Raw genomic sequence first — 12,565 nt, 5'->3', positions numbered from 1 at the left:
ATACTGTATTACAAGTCTTAAAAAAAAAAAAAAACATGCAATACATGTTGGTGTGTTCATTACTTGTAGATTTTCAACTCAACTGAAGAAATTTTATTGATTATAAAAATAGCATTTTGACAGGATTTAATACCAAACTTCTCTGGTTTTTGCATGTCTTCTCACATATCATAGTACCACATCTAATTTCTAATGGTGCCATAATTACTGTAAGAGCTACAGTGGGGGAGAACATTTTCAGTGAAGAGTTTTGTCAACTTCAGAAGATGTGTTAGATTTAATAAAGATTTCCATTACTACTTTTATGATAGTCTTTATTTTTATTTTTATTTTTTTTATTTTTTAAGAGCTTGACAACCCCAGTCACCATTCATTTTCATTGATTGGAAAAGAGTGGCCATGGTATTCTTATAATATTATTATTATTTTTGAAGTTTCACAGAAAAGTCAGTTTTAAATCAACATGAGGGTGTCAATAAAGTCTGTATGTATGTATATATGTATGTATATGTGTGTGTGTGTGTGTGTGTGTGTTTATGACTTAAAAGTGTATGGACTTGAGGCCACTCCCAAATACTTCAAAAATATGTTTTGCTTTCTTTTTCTTTCTGAAGTGTCCTGTCAGCATGAGTGCGTGTGTTTGTGTTTATTTGCGTGCACACCCTTTCTCTGCTTCTGCCTTCAGTCAACCCAAGCCCCTCTGATTTAGTGGTCATGGTTTTTAAGGCGTTCTGGGAGGGCCTGATTACCCATGCACAGGAAGTCAGAGGTGGGAGAGGTCCCTCCAGAGTTCCATGTAAAAAGACTGGTATTCTTGATAAAGACTCACTCGTGCTACACATAACAGACACATCCCTCTCGGATCTGCCCTGACTGCCATTGTAAACTGTATTTGAAAGGTAAGGCCGGTTGATTGCTTTAAGGTTTGATTTGACTCAGGATGGGCTCTGTAGGGTTAAGGTGCTGGTGTTTGTAGCAAAGGATAATTTTGCGCCATTTTGTCTTGCTTTTGGCTGCTAATTTGTCTTAAAGTTTTGCTATGGTGCCATTCTGAATTGAGGAGGTTCAGGGTGTTTTCTTTCTGCTAAAGCAATGCACCCTTAGGTTGGCCTCTGGTGTTGATATTACTTGGTGTTACTGTGAAAGTATTTGAATCTGTATGTAGGTAGTCTGTATTTGTGGGTAGTCAAACAGGATTGATACCTGGAAAAACCAAAAGGGAAGATTTTTTATTTTCAGATATTGGAGTTCTAATGTCTTTTTGGAAGCATGGTGCATGAGACAGAGCAAAATATGTTGCACTATTTGGACAGAAAGAATCAAAGTAGATTGATATATCATGGGTTCCACAAAGTTGTTAAGGGGTAAAACATATATCAACGTCATATCAGCATCTTAAAATGTTTTCTGAAGGATCGTGTTACACTGAAGACTGGAGTAATGGCTGCTGTAAATTCAGCACATTGTAAAATATATAAAATTAGATACATTTCATAATATTTCACTATTTCTTTATTTTTACTGTGTGTTTGATCAAATAAATGCAGCCTTAATAAGGGACTACTTTCAATAAGATGAAAAAACAAAACAAAAAAACAGACCCCACATTTTTTGAAGGGTATAGTCTTCCTTCAGAATGGAATGTTCCATAATTGAATGTATGTTGCATCATCATATCTGCTTCCAGTGCAGATTAGTTTTATGCGATTATGAGATTTTGACGGTATGATAACCTTAAGCAAAAATATAACAGTTTCACGGTATTGTTGCAGCTCTAAAATTTACTATTTTAAAATGTCTGAAAAAAAACTGAAAACAATATATTTTATTTTTTGAGCAACATACAGAATAATTGGAACAGTAATATTTTTCCTTTGATTTGTTTTTGAAATGCTGAGCTGTGGGCTGTCCTGCAGCTTTTGATGTGGATGGTTGATTTGCTGCTAGAGCTGCTGTTGCCATAAAAAGAAGAAAAATAAAGTCTGACGTCTTAATTTAACCGTAATCTATTATTTTATTTTAGTTACATTACATATCATTTATATAATTTCATATACATAATTTGAGTTAATACTAACCAAGTTTGATTTAAAAACAGAATGTTCTGATAGCTTTGTGAAATTATGCTGCTTGCCTGAATGAAACAATCAGCAGATGAACTGAATGTGATGCAGATTCACTCTCTGACAGCAGGTGGCGCTTATGGGACAGCGTTTCCTTGGTTGCAGCTGTAAACAAAGCAGTGCTGCGCTGAAACACTGCTTTAATATGAATTCTACAGAGACAAGATGAAAAGAAAATACCATCTAAACTTTTCAGTTCATCTCAGAAATGCATTCACGTTAACCCCCAAATCAATATTTAGAATTTTCTTCCAATAGTTTGTGCATCATGAACAGTGAGTGATCTGCCTGCTTCAGTATTTTTCTTTTTGCATCCGTCTTCAGCGCCTCTGACCTGTATTAATAGCAATTTACAGACTTCATATTTTCACATAAATTACATTTTGGAAAACGATTCCATTGCAATGCAGTTTGTGCAAGTCCAGAACAGCGATCGGCTGTAATAAAACTAAAAATGAACAGTTCCGATGATCACGTAAATTCCAGGGGAAGCCCCCTTCACGCTGCATTTTGGACCCAGAAAATTGCAGGATCATTGCCGGATTGCCTTCTGTGTGAACGCCAATACGTGCCGGGAGTGATTCTGGGATCGATCCTGGCTCAGGGACCTAATAACATTGCCGAGTTCAGTCCCGGAATGAGCTCTGTGTGAACAAAAGCCAGAACAAATGCAGTGTTGTAGTGATTACGTTATTGTGCACTTTTTTTTTTTACTGGGTGTTTTGAAGTCAGATCAACGTTCGCGACGAAAAAATATGTGTAAACAGTAATGAAGCAGAGAGATCAGGTATTTCCCCACTATCCATGCTGAAGCGGAGATCGTTCGCCAGTTTAAAGGAATTCTAACATGCCAAGCGTTTTCGCACGTACACTATACGTCACATCTTGATGTCACGTCATTATGAGATCTTTAAGGGTTGTATGTGAACGCACGCACACATTGCGGGAAATCACGGGCAGTGTGAAAGGGCCAAAATCGTGTTACTCTCTACAGTGCACTCAACATGAGGGAATCCTATACTTTCAGTCTTTCAGGAGACATTAAAAAATACATACCACAGGAAAGGTATAATGGAAAATGTTAGTGGTTTTGAAACTGTGACATTTTAAAATCATGGTATACGTTGAAACTGATAATCGGCCCATGCCTAATCGGAAATATCCTGCCTCCTGACCCTCTAGACCAGTAGGATTTAGGGGCCTGTGTAGAAACTAGAACCACCTCTTGATATTCAAAATGAGGAAATTTAAAGCTCAAAGTATACTTCGGCCATCCATCCGTGATCCTCTACAGTCTGCGGTTATTTGCGACTTAAGTATAGTTTGAAAGCTCTTGCACGGCTGTGCATTAGACGATATGGAATGGAATGTGGAAAGTGAAGTATACCCAAACAAAGACTGAACAGGCTGCTATTCAAACATTGAGTAAGAAATAGAATGAGTTCCTGTTGGTTGTAGATTTTATTGACAGTATAATTTTAGCTGTAAAAAACACACACACACAAAAACACAATGAAGTCTCAAACCAAAAACATCCAGAACAAAATTAAGATTTGTAGAGCAGGATAATTTTATCAGTTTGAATGCAGCCAGAAAGACCTTGGGAACTGTTCTCTTTGCTTGATCGATACTGTGTAGGTCTTTAATAGAAGAGTCTGCTCAACCATTCATTCTGCAAGGCCAGCCGTGCCTTTCAGAACTTTGGCTTTGAAGTCATCGCGAGGATGCAAGATAAGGATAGTTAATCAAAGGTCTTCTCGTCCATGCCATAGATGAGGAATGTGATGACGATGTATCAGTGTGACAGTAGGAGGTCGCAGCGCAACGCTTGCACATAAGTGGCCATCACTAATGGTGCATCGGTCTGACACAAATGCGGACGTTAAAATAAACTTTCATTTTTTGTTTTTATCACAGATAACAAAGGCTGATTTTCCAGAGCTATTGGAACAACACAAAAGGCCATTGTACATTCTCCTCCTCCTAGTCTTCATCTCCTCATGTGCTGTGTTAGCAAGGCCAGGGTGGCCAAAATCTCCTTACACTCCAGAGTGAAACGCCTTCAAGAACTGCATTGTTCCTCTACACAGCCTAGGGGACTTCAGAATGATTTGCATGGTTGTGGAATGGGGTTTGGTCTGATATTCAGAATGCTTTTTACAGATCCTAAAACTGTAATGCAACCTTTAACATCAGGAATTTAAAAATATCCTTATTGTTATTTAAAAAATATTTGAAGACATTCAGTTTACTTCCCTTTTTGCCAGTAACCAGTTTTTTAGTTTAGAATATTTTGTGGTTTAGGATAGTGGTCAACTGTCTACATAGCTGTGATACTTGACTGACATGGTACATATGAGCCTAAAAAGTTATGTAGCATAGTCTGTTTTCTCACCAGGTACTCAGGTTTTTCGTCTTTAACCCACTATACTCTCGTCTTTCAAAACATCTATGACTTTCTTCCTTGTAAGGCAAAAAAAAAAAAAAAAAAAAATTAGATGAACATACTGACATGTAAGGCATAATTAACTTAGAACGACTTGTGTGCATCTCGCTTCGACTCTTGAGTCGGACTTATTGTTTTTTCTTTCCTTTTTTATTAATTCAATTCAATTCAATTCAAGTTTATTTGTATAGCGCTTTTTACAAAATAAATCGTTACAAAGCAACTTTACACAAAATTATGTTTCTACAATATTTAGTAGTAGCTAGTAGTTTGTGCACATTTGACAGGATTTTAGAAAAAAAAATAATAATAATACAAGACGTAGTCAGCTAGACGATGAACTATCAATATTATTAATTAAGTTATTATATGATTCAGTCACACATTTAGCAATAATTGTTAGTTCTGTTTGTTGATTCAAGGTTAGCATCATCTGGGGTCCTCTGAGGGTCAGCATCATCTCTTCTCAGGTGTTCTGGATCCAGACTGGAGCTTGTGTAAATCCTAGTTACCACGGGATGTAAATCCCGTGGCGAAACATAGAAACAAAATACAGACATCATTAGCATAGCTGCTGATCCAACAAAGTAAAATTAGTTTAACCCAAGCTAATGAATAAAAATGCAACTTTGAACAGATGCAACTACACTCACAATTAAAAAGATACATTATTCGAATGCTTGGCGAAAGAGATGTGTTTTTAATCTAGATTTAAACAGAGAGAGTGTGTCTGAACCCCGAACATTATCAGGAAGGCTATTCCAGAGTTTGGGAGCCAAATGTGAGAAAGCTCTACCTCCTTTAGTGGACTTTGCTATCCTAGGAACGACCAAAAGTCCAGCGTTTTGTGACCTTAGGGTGCGTGATGGGTTGTAACGTGGTAGAAGGCTAGTTAGGTACGCTGGAGCTAAACCATTTAGGGCCTTATAGGTAAGTAATGATAATTTGTAACTGATACGGAACTTAATAGGTAGCCAGTGCAGAGACTGTAAAATTGGGGTAATATGATCATATTTTCTTGACCTCATAAGGACTCTAGCTGCTGCATTTTGGACTACCTGTAGCTTGTTTATTGAAGAAGCAGGACAACCACCTAGAAGTGCGTTACAATAGTCCAGTCTAGAGGTCATGAATGCATGAACTAGCTTTTCTGCATCAGAAACGGACAACATGTTTCGTAGCTTGGCAATGTTTCTATGATGGAAGAATGCAGTTTTTGTAACATTGGAAATTAATGTTTTGATCTTTAGACTTGAAATGTAATGCACGTTGAGTGGAAGGACAGAAATCTGTCAGGTTTCATTAAAATATCTTAATTTGTGATTTGAAGTTGAACAATGTTACAGTAAGAAAATGATGACAGATTTTTTTATTCTTTTTTTTGACAATTCTACACTTTAAGAAAATTCTGAAAAATATGACTTGAGTTGAACACCATAATTCACTGGAAGTTAATTGTTATTTGTTACATATATTTTGTGGTGGTAAACAACTTCATTGTTGAAAGCATTATGCAAAAATACTACTAGGGCTGCACGATTAATTGGAATTAAATCACAAAGGCGATACACCGTGAACAGGCAGAAGCTGCGATTGTCATGCATATCTTTCAGTGAAGCACGGTTCTGTGATCACTGGTAAATCTCCATCCAAAGGCCAGAGGGTGCTCTACCGCTGAGTTTGTTGAATCTGAGTTTGCCTTATTATAATCGCAAGTATAATAAAGTATATAATAATGCAATGCTAATCAAAATAACCTTTATCACTGCTTAGTATACTATGAAATATGTTGCATGCCTTATTCTGTGTAAGAAGCCACATCATCTCCCAGAAAGATTTATTTCAAACCCTTGTCTGGCATTATGAAGTGAGTTTGGAGTAAAAGGATGTACTTTCAGATGGAACAGCATTTATTACACAGAGCCATAGTTCACTGGCAAGTTATGCTGCTTTCCCTATCGCAGTACGATATCCTCGATGTCATTATTGAGTGTTTAAATCATCTGGGATTAAGAATGTGATTTTGGGTAGCTTATCAGTGAACTACGGCTCTGTGTAGTAAATGCTGCTCCATCTGAAAGCACGTGATGGAGATTTAGTACTGATTATAGAGCCAGCTTTACTGACAAGATGCGCATGACAATCGTATTATCAGAACAGCATAATACCACTGGCAAAATTGCTGATCTAATGATTCTTTAAAGTTTATGTGCCCATATCCTGTTATAAACATATACATGAATCATTGTATTTGCTAGACAGGATTAAACAATCAACCTTATGGTTTCCTGTAAGTGGCTAGTTGTTGGCCCAAATCATGTTGACGCTTATTTGAAACATTATGTGGAAAATGGGAGAAATGAGAAGTCCGATCTACTGCTCTCAGTTCTCTTTTCTTGTCTTTTTAGTTTCAGGAGGAGGAATTAACAAGAACCAGTATACCACTTACAATTGTGAACTTTCAGTCTTTTGGTAAAATCCTAGAGAAGTGCTAGCTAGTTGCTGTACAGAGTTCTTTTAGTAGTTGTAGTTTTTGATAGTTCATAGTTCAAACTATGCTCATCACCGAACTCAGCACAGGACAACAGGCTTTTCTGACTAAGAAAGCTTAAAACCACCTAACAATAATCTAGAAACTGACATGAACTGCATCCCTTTCGATTTTGTCAAGCTAACATTGGAAAGTCTGTCTTGACAAGCTTTGCTTTCATCTTTTTTTTTTTCAATCATGTTTTTAAGTAGCTAGTCATATGATCAGTTTTAGAATGAAATTAGGAAAACTTATTGCTGAGCTCAACAAAGGGCTATCAAACAAAAAGTTGGTTTGCGCTGTTCTTATTCCAGTAAGATGCATCTGAGATCATCAGAAGCAAGACTTGTTTTGAAAGGCAAATGTTATGTCAAAGACATACTTCTGTGTAAACCATTTTCAAACCAGCCTGTGGTGTTAATGTTTTTTTCTCATGTTGTTTCTGGCTTTTCTTAAGTTTCTGACAGTGTATGTCTTGTATCACAACATTGTAATAGAAACATTGCAGTAAAAAAATCTGACACTCTTTTAAAGTGAATTCCTCAATTGAAACGTTAAAAAAGTCAAATGAGTAACATATGTCTTAAAACCAAAAATGTATGTAGAATTAATAAAAGTATTTTGTCTTAAGCAGAGTTCAACAATAAGGATATGAGAGTGAGAAAATGTGCAAGTTTGTGGCGCTTAAGTTGTAATATTACCTTTTCATGCAGTTCTGCATTGTCATATATACATGTGTGTGTGTGTGTGTGTGTGTGTGTATGTGCTTATATTTATGCATGTAGCAAAACACATACATAAAAACAACTCTTGAATAAATAATTTTGTTGTTTTGAGAAAATGTTGCCAATCTTCCAAATGAGATTATACAGCGTCATTTCAGAGTTAGGAATCCAGGCTGTTTTGTAGTTTCATGCTGTCACTAGAAATGAAGTAAGAGCGAGAGCGTGAGTTGGAAGATGAACAAACAAGTGGCAGGTGTGACCCAACCTGGGCTTCGCCCTGACATGTAGTTGACAGCGTGTTGTTGGCAGAAAGGCATCCCGACACACCCCTCTTGACACTGGAGCATTTCAGCTGCAGCATTTGCATACTTGCACATGCTCTCATAGCTTGTTAGTGCCCGAGCACCAATAGTGCAAAGACCCTCTTGGAATTGTTCTTGTTATTCTTCTCAGTCTCCTTTTCCTTCTCCATGTAAGTGAATCACATTTTTGAGGGCCTAAACACGCTCAAACTCACTAAACTTTGCACACGCATCAGAACTGGTGAAAAATTACATCTGATATGGGTTTCAGAATTGGGTCTGGCAAAATGGCTCGATAGCACCAGTTATAAAATTTCAATGAAGCACCCCTCCCATTATGTTTTACGTACATGTATGAAATTTGGTACATACGTGTTATGTCCCAATAGCTACAAAAAAAAGTGAAGCCCTAAATGCAACAGTAAGTCAGCCATTTTGAATTTCCTGTACAATTTTTTTGCGTTTTTGGGCCTCGTATTTAACAAACCTCCTACAGTTTTAATCGGATTATCGTTAGATTTGGTGAGTGTTTGCGATGCTAAATTGCGAAGATCTTGATGTCATTGAAGGGTGTGTCCATGGCGTACAATGTCTGATCTGCCCCTGAAGACATCTAAAGGCCAATATTCAGTTATAAGCGCCACCTGTTGGCTACCGGATATGTCATGTTTAACACTAACTGAAACATAGCATGTTCAGTCTGCACCAGACTTCATGTTTGATAAAAGTCATGGCCTAAAGACATCTACATGCCATTATTCAGTTATAGTCATAGCGCCACCAGCTGGCAGCAGGAAGTTTGGCACATATAAATGACTTTGACATATTCCTCCTATGTTTACCACTTTAAATGCATATTGCCCAACATTCACTATTTTCCTAAGGCCACCGGGTGGAGGTGGCTCCAGGTGCGAGGGCCCTTTTAATGCTGCATGCAGCTTTAATTATTTCTGTGACCAAACCTGATACCCGACTCTTCCTCTTATCTCCCACATCTGTCCTGGTTTGACAAACTCTGACACACTGACCGCAAGCCACTGCACCATTAGTCTGCACATATACATCATTGTATTTGCTGGAGGTCATTCATGTGGTGCTATCATGTTAGATCTCATTTTTCTATTTAATGAGTGCAAAATCAACTTCGTTCTGCCAATCAAAATCCATTTAAATGAATCATCTTTGCATGTGGCTTAGTTGGCACTGACAGCCATGTTTACTGTTCATGGAATGACCTAAAGAAAGGGCTGTAGCGTAACGAGATGGATGGGAATGAGACTTAAGAGAATGATGTCATGAAGAGAGCTAGTGGATTTGTGAGGGGGAGGTGCCCACATGTGTCTTCATTAGTTCAGGTCTGGGCAGGCCAGTTCTATTATTATGCACTTAGCCGCCATCCCGTCGGTTACTAGCCTTTTAACCCAAACACACAGGGCTGTTTCCTCATGTTACTTAGGGTGGTGGTAAAAAGGAGTTTTATTAAGGTGTGACCAATGAGAAATTTAAATATTGATTAATCAGCATTAATCTCGCGTCACTGCAGGGTATGGCTACATGCTAGTCTTCTAGTCTGTTTGTAGTAGATTGAAGATGTGATCTATAATATGATATTATTTAATGTTATATTATTATGTCTACTAGATAAATGAAGGACGGCCATTTTTTTCATTTTATTAAATATTTAGTTTTATTGAGAAAATTAAGAAAAAAAAGAAACATCACAAAGTGGTAGTGAGCATCAAATAGACCTAGGACCCAATATAACAATCAATCAGTTAATAAAATAAGTGACAATAGTTAACATATCATAACAAACACAAACAAAAACATAGCATTGGCTTTAAACAAAACAGCAGCTTTTTACAATAGGGCTGCACTTAATAGTCGACTAACTTTTAGTCGATCAAAAAAAAAAAAAAAGACTGTCCATGGAAAGTGGCGAAGTCATTATAGTCCGTGACGGACAGATTATTAACAGCTGGTCTATGTGGTATTTACAGTACATCGGACATCCAAAAGTTTATTTTGTTCCTCAACCTCAAATGTGACTTACCATCTGAAACATGTAAGTAGCAGCAACATTACATGGCCGCTCACTTATGGTTAAACTGAATGACTTTAGTCGTTTACATTAAATTAAATTGGTGTCTGCTTTAACAAAAATGTTATTTCTCAGCATGTATCCTTTACATTGTCAATAAACGCACCCATCAAGTAGCTGTCCTGTAAAGTGCACACTATGGGACCCACGATATGTGCTGCTCTTTACTGTACAGTAAAGATGGAGTGGCTTTGGCAGGCAGATGCAAACATGTCACGGTTATTCCGTCTCGGAACGATCTCACACTTACAAATGATCCAACTGTCAGTTCTCACACAGTCTCCAGCTCTGATCTCCTTAGAAACCACTGATCTCATTTGTGTTCTCTTCTAGCGTTCACAAACACTGAACCATCTCATCTTACTGGTATGTGATATTTCAGTCAGGACCACTCTGTTTGATTAAGATTTTTGGTCCTGAACATTATTTGGTGGCAGGCTTTACTCTGAAGGATTCAGATTCTGTGCTGTTAATAGGCAGATTATCTATTAATAAATACTTTGTTTTGCAGGTTCCTTGCACTGTAGTATGTTAAGACCTCGAAATGCTTTTATATGGAATTAATTTTGTGCCAATATTCATCAAACAAATCCAGTGTTTTGCAAATAAACACAATCTGCTTTGCAAAGAAAAACTCGACTTTCATGTGATTTTGCAAATTACAAAACTCTGTTTAAGAGAAAATGCAGAGGTATGGACAAAGTGTTACCATTTGTTGAATGGCAGCTTTACTACACATACCATGGCATTCATTTATCAAAACCATAGTTAACTTTCGTAAGGGATTTTATTGTTTAGATTATATTTCAGTACATTTATACAGCTGAATCACAATAAAGCTTAACTTAAACTAGTTTTAAGTTGATTATAGTAGCCTATCTTTAGAATTAGACTAGTCTACTCCTTTCAGTAGGTTTTCTATGTGTAGTTTTATACTTGTTTAAACTTTTAATGCAGAGGTAGCCTACAACATTTCTCTCCACTGTAGGCTCAACATATATAGCAGAATAAAACATTGTAGTAGGCTCGCTTTTTGAAAACATCTAAATGGTTAATTATAGATAAGACAGAAACTTGCCTGTGCCCCAATCACGTTGGTCTGCTGTACTCCCTGAACGTTGCCAGGGTCAGGGAAGTTGTTTCGGGTCTCGGGAGACTAGCGTAAATTTTCCGACAGCGCCATCTGATGTTTTTGGAATAGGACGTTGCTAAACTGCATTTGTGAGAAAATCAAGCCAAGTTCCCTCATTTAAAAAAAAAAAGGCAAATGAGTCTCACAGTTGTAAAACACTTTGTCCATACCTCTGCCTTTTCTCTCAGTTTTGTATTTGCAAATTACTTTGCATTTGTTTGAAAGTCGAGTTTTTCTTTGCAAAGCAGATTGTGTTTATTTACAAAACACTGGATTTGTTTGATGAATATTGGCACAAAATTAAATCCATACTTTTACCACAGTGTAAAATTTGTAAAGTAATACATTTTGAAGTTTGCATCACATAATCTGCTCCATATGTATGATATGGTAAACTTGCTTGGTAGCTCAGCTGGTTAGACTTGCACCTGTGATGCCAAGCACTCTTATGCTTGTGTATTTTGTAAAACATTGAGACTCGTAGAAGTGAGCTAAAAGGGCATTGCTTCAGAAGATGTGTTGTAATCTCACGTTTGTCTTTGCTTATACTGTCAAATGGGATTAATGTAGGTGGCTACGTTATTGTCGTGCAATAGAGCACATTTTATTCCAACACTACTGTGATGCATACAACAAACAATGTAATGAAACATTGCCAGATCCATGTTCATCTCTTTCGGGTAACACTTTGCATGCTCTTAAGTGCCACTCACTGGACATTTCACTTCGAAAATGTTGCAAAACTTGCAACAATGTAATCTCATTTTGCAGGAATTTCATCACACGAAAGTATTTCCAGTGAGTCTGGCATGTGATTGTACTGTTTATTAATTTACTTGTAAGGTACTCATTTATTAGGGCTGTGCAAAAAATCGAATGTGATTTTCATGCGCATCTCATCAGTATAGACGCTCCTGTAATCAGAAGTATATCTCCAGCACGTGCATTCAGATCAGGGTTGCCAGGTTTTCACAACAAATCCTGCTCAGTTGCTTCTCAAAACTAGTCCAATCGCGTTTCCAGAAGGTTCCCCGATAAAAATTGCTTCCCGGGATGAAAATATACGTTTTTTGGCAGGGTTGCCTTGGTAAAATTCGCATTTTAGGGGCTCAATATCTGAACCTCCTGAAAACGCACTTGGGCTAGTTTCAGACTAGTTTTGAGAAGCAACTGGTCAGGATTTGTTGTGAAAACCTGGCAACCCAA

General features: G+C 37.3%; 1 protein-coding gene across 8 annotated transcripts in view; it reads left to right on the top strand.

The window, feature by feature from the left end:
* Positions 1 to 12,565, top strand: part of LOC113114235 (GRB2-associated-binding protein 1-like) — a 67,972-nt gene that overhangs the window by 27,948 nt on the left and 27,459 nt on the right. The window contains exon 1 of one of the 8 annotated variants that reach the window (XM_026281085.1): positions 582 to 899. The exons of the other annotated variants lie outside the window; for them this stretch is intronic. The gene's annotated coding sequence lies outside the window, so the exon portion shown is untranslated. Of the gene's footprint in view, positions 1 to 581; positions 900 to 12,565 lie in introns of those variants that run through there. 8 annotated transcript variants of the gene reach the window in all.

The sequence above is a fragment of the Carassius auratus genome, chromosome 14, assembly GCF_003368295.1.
Source record: "Carassius auratus strain Wakin chromosome 14, ASM336829v1, whole genome shotgun sequence".
In the NCBI taxonomy this organism is placed as follows: domain Eukaryota; kingdom Metazoa; phylum Chordata; class Actinopteri; order Cypriniformes; family Cyprinidae; genus Carassius; species Carassius auratus.
The sequence above is the reverse complement of the archived record's forward strand: the minus strand, read 5'-3'. Positions and strand labels throughout refer to the sequence as shown.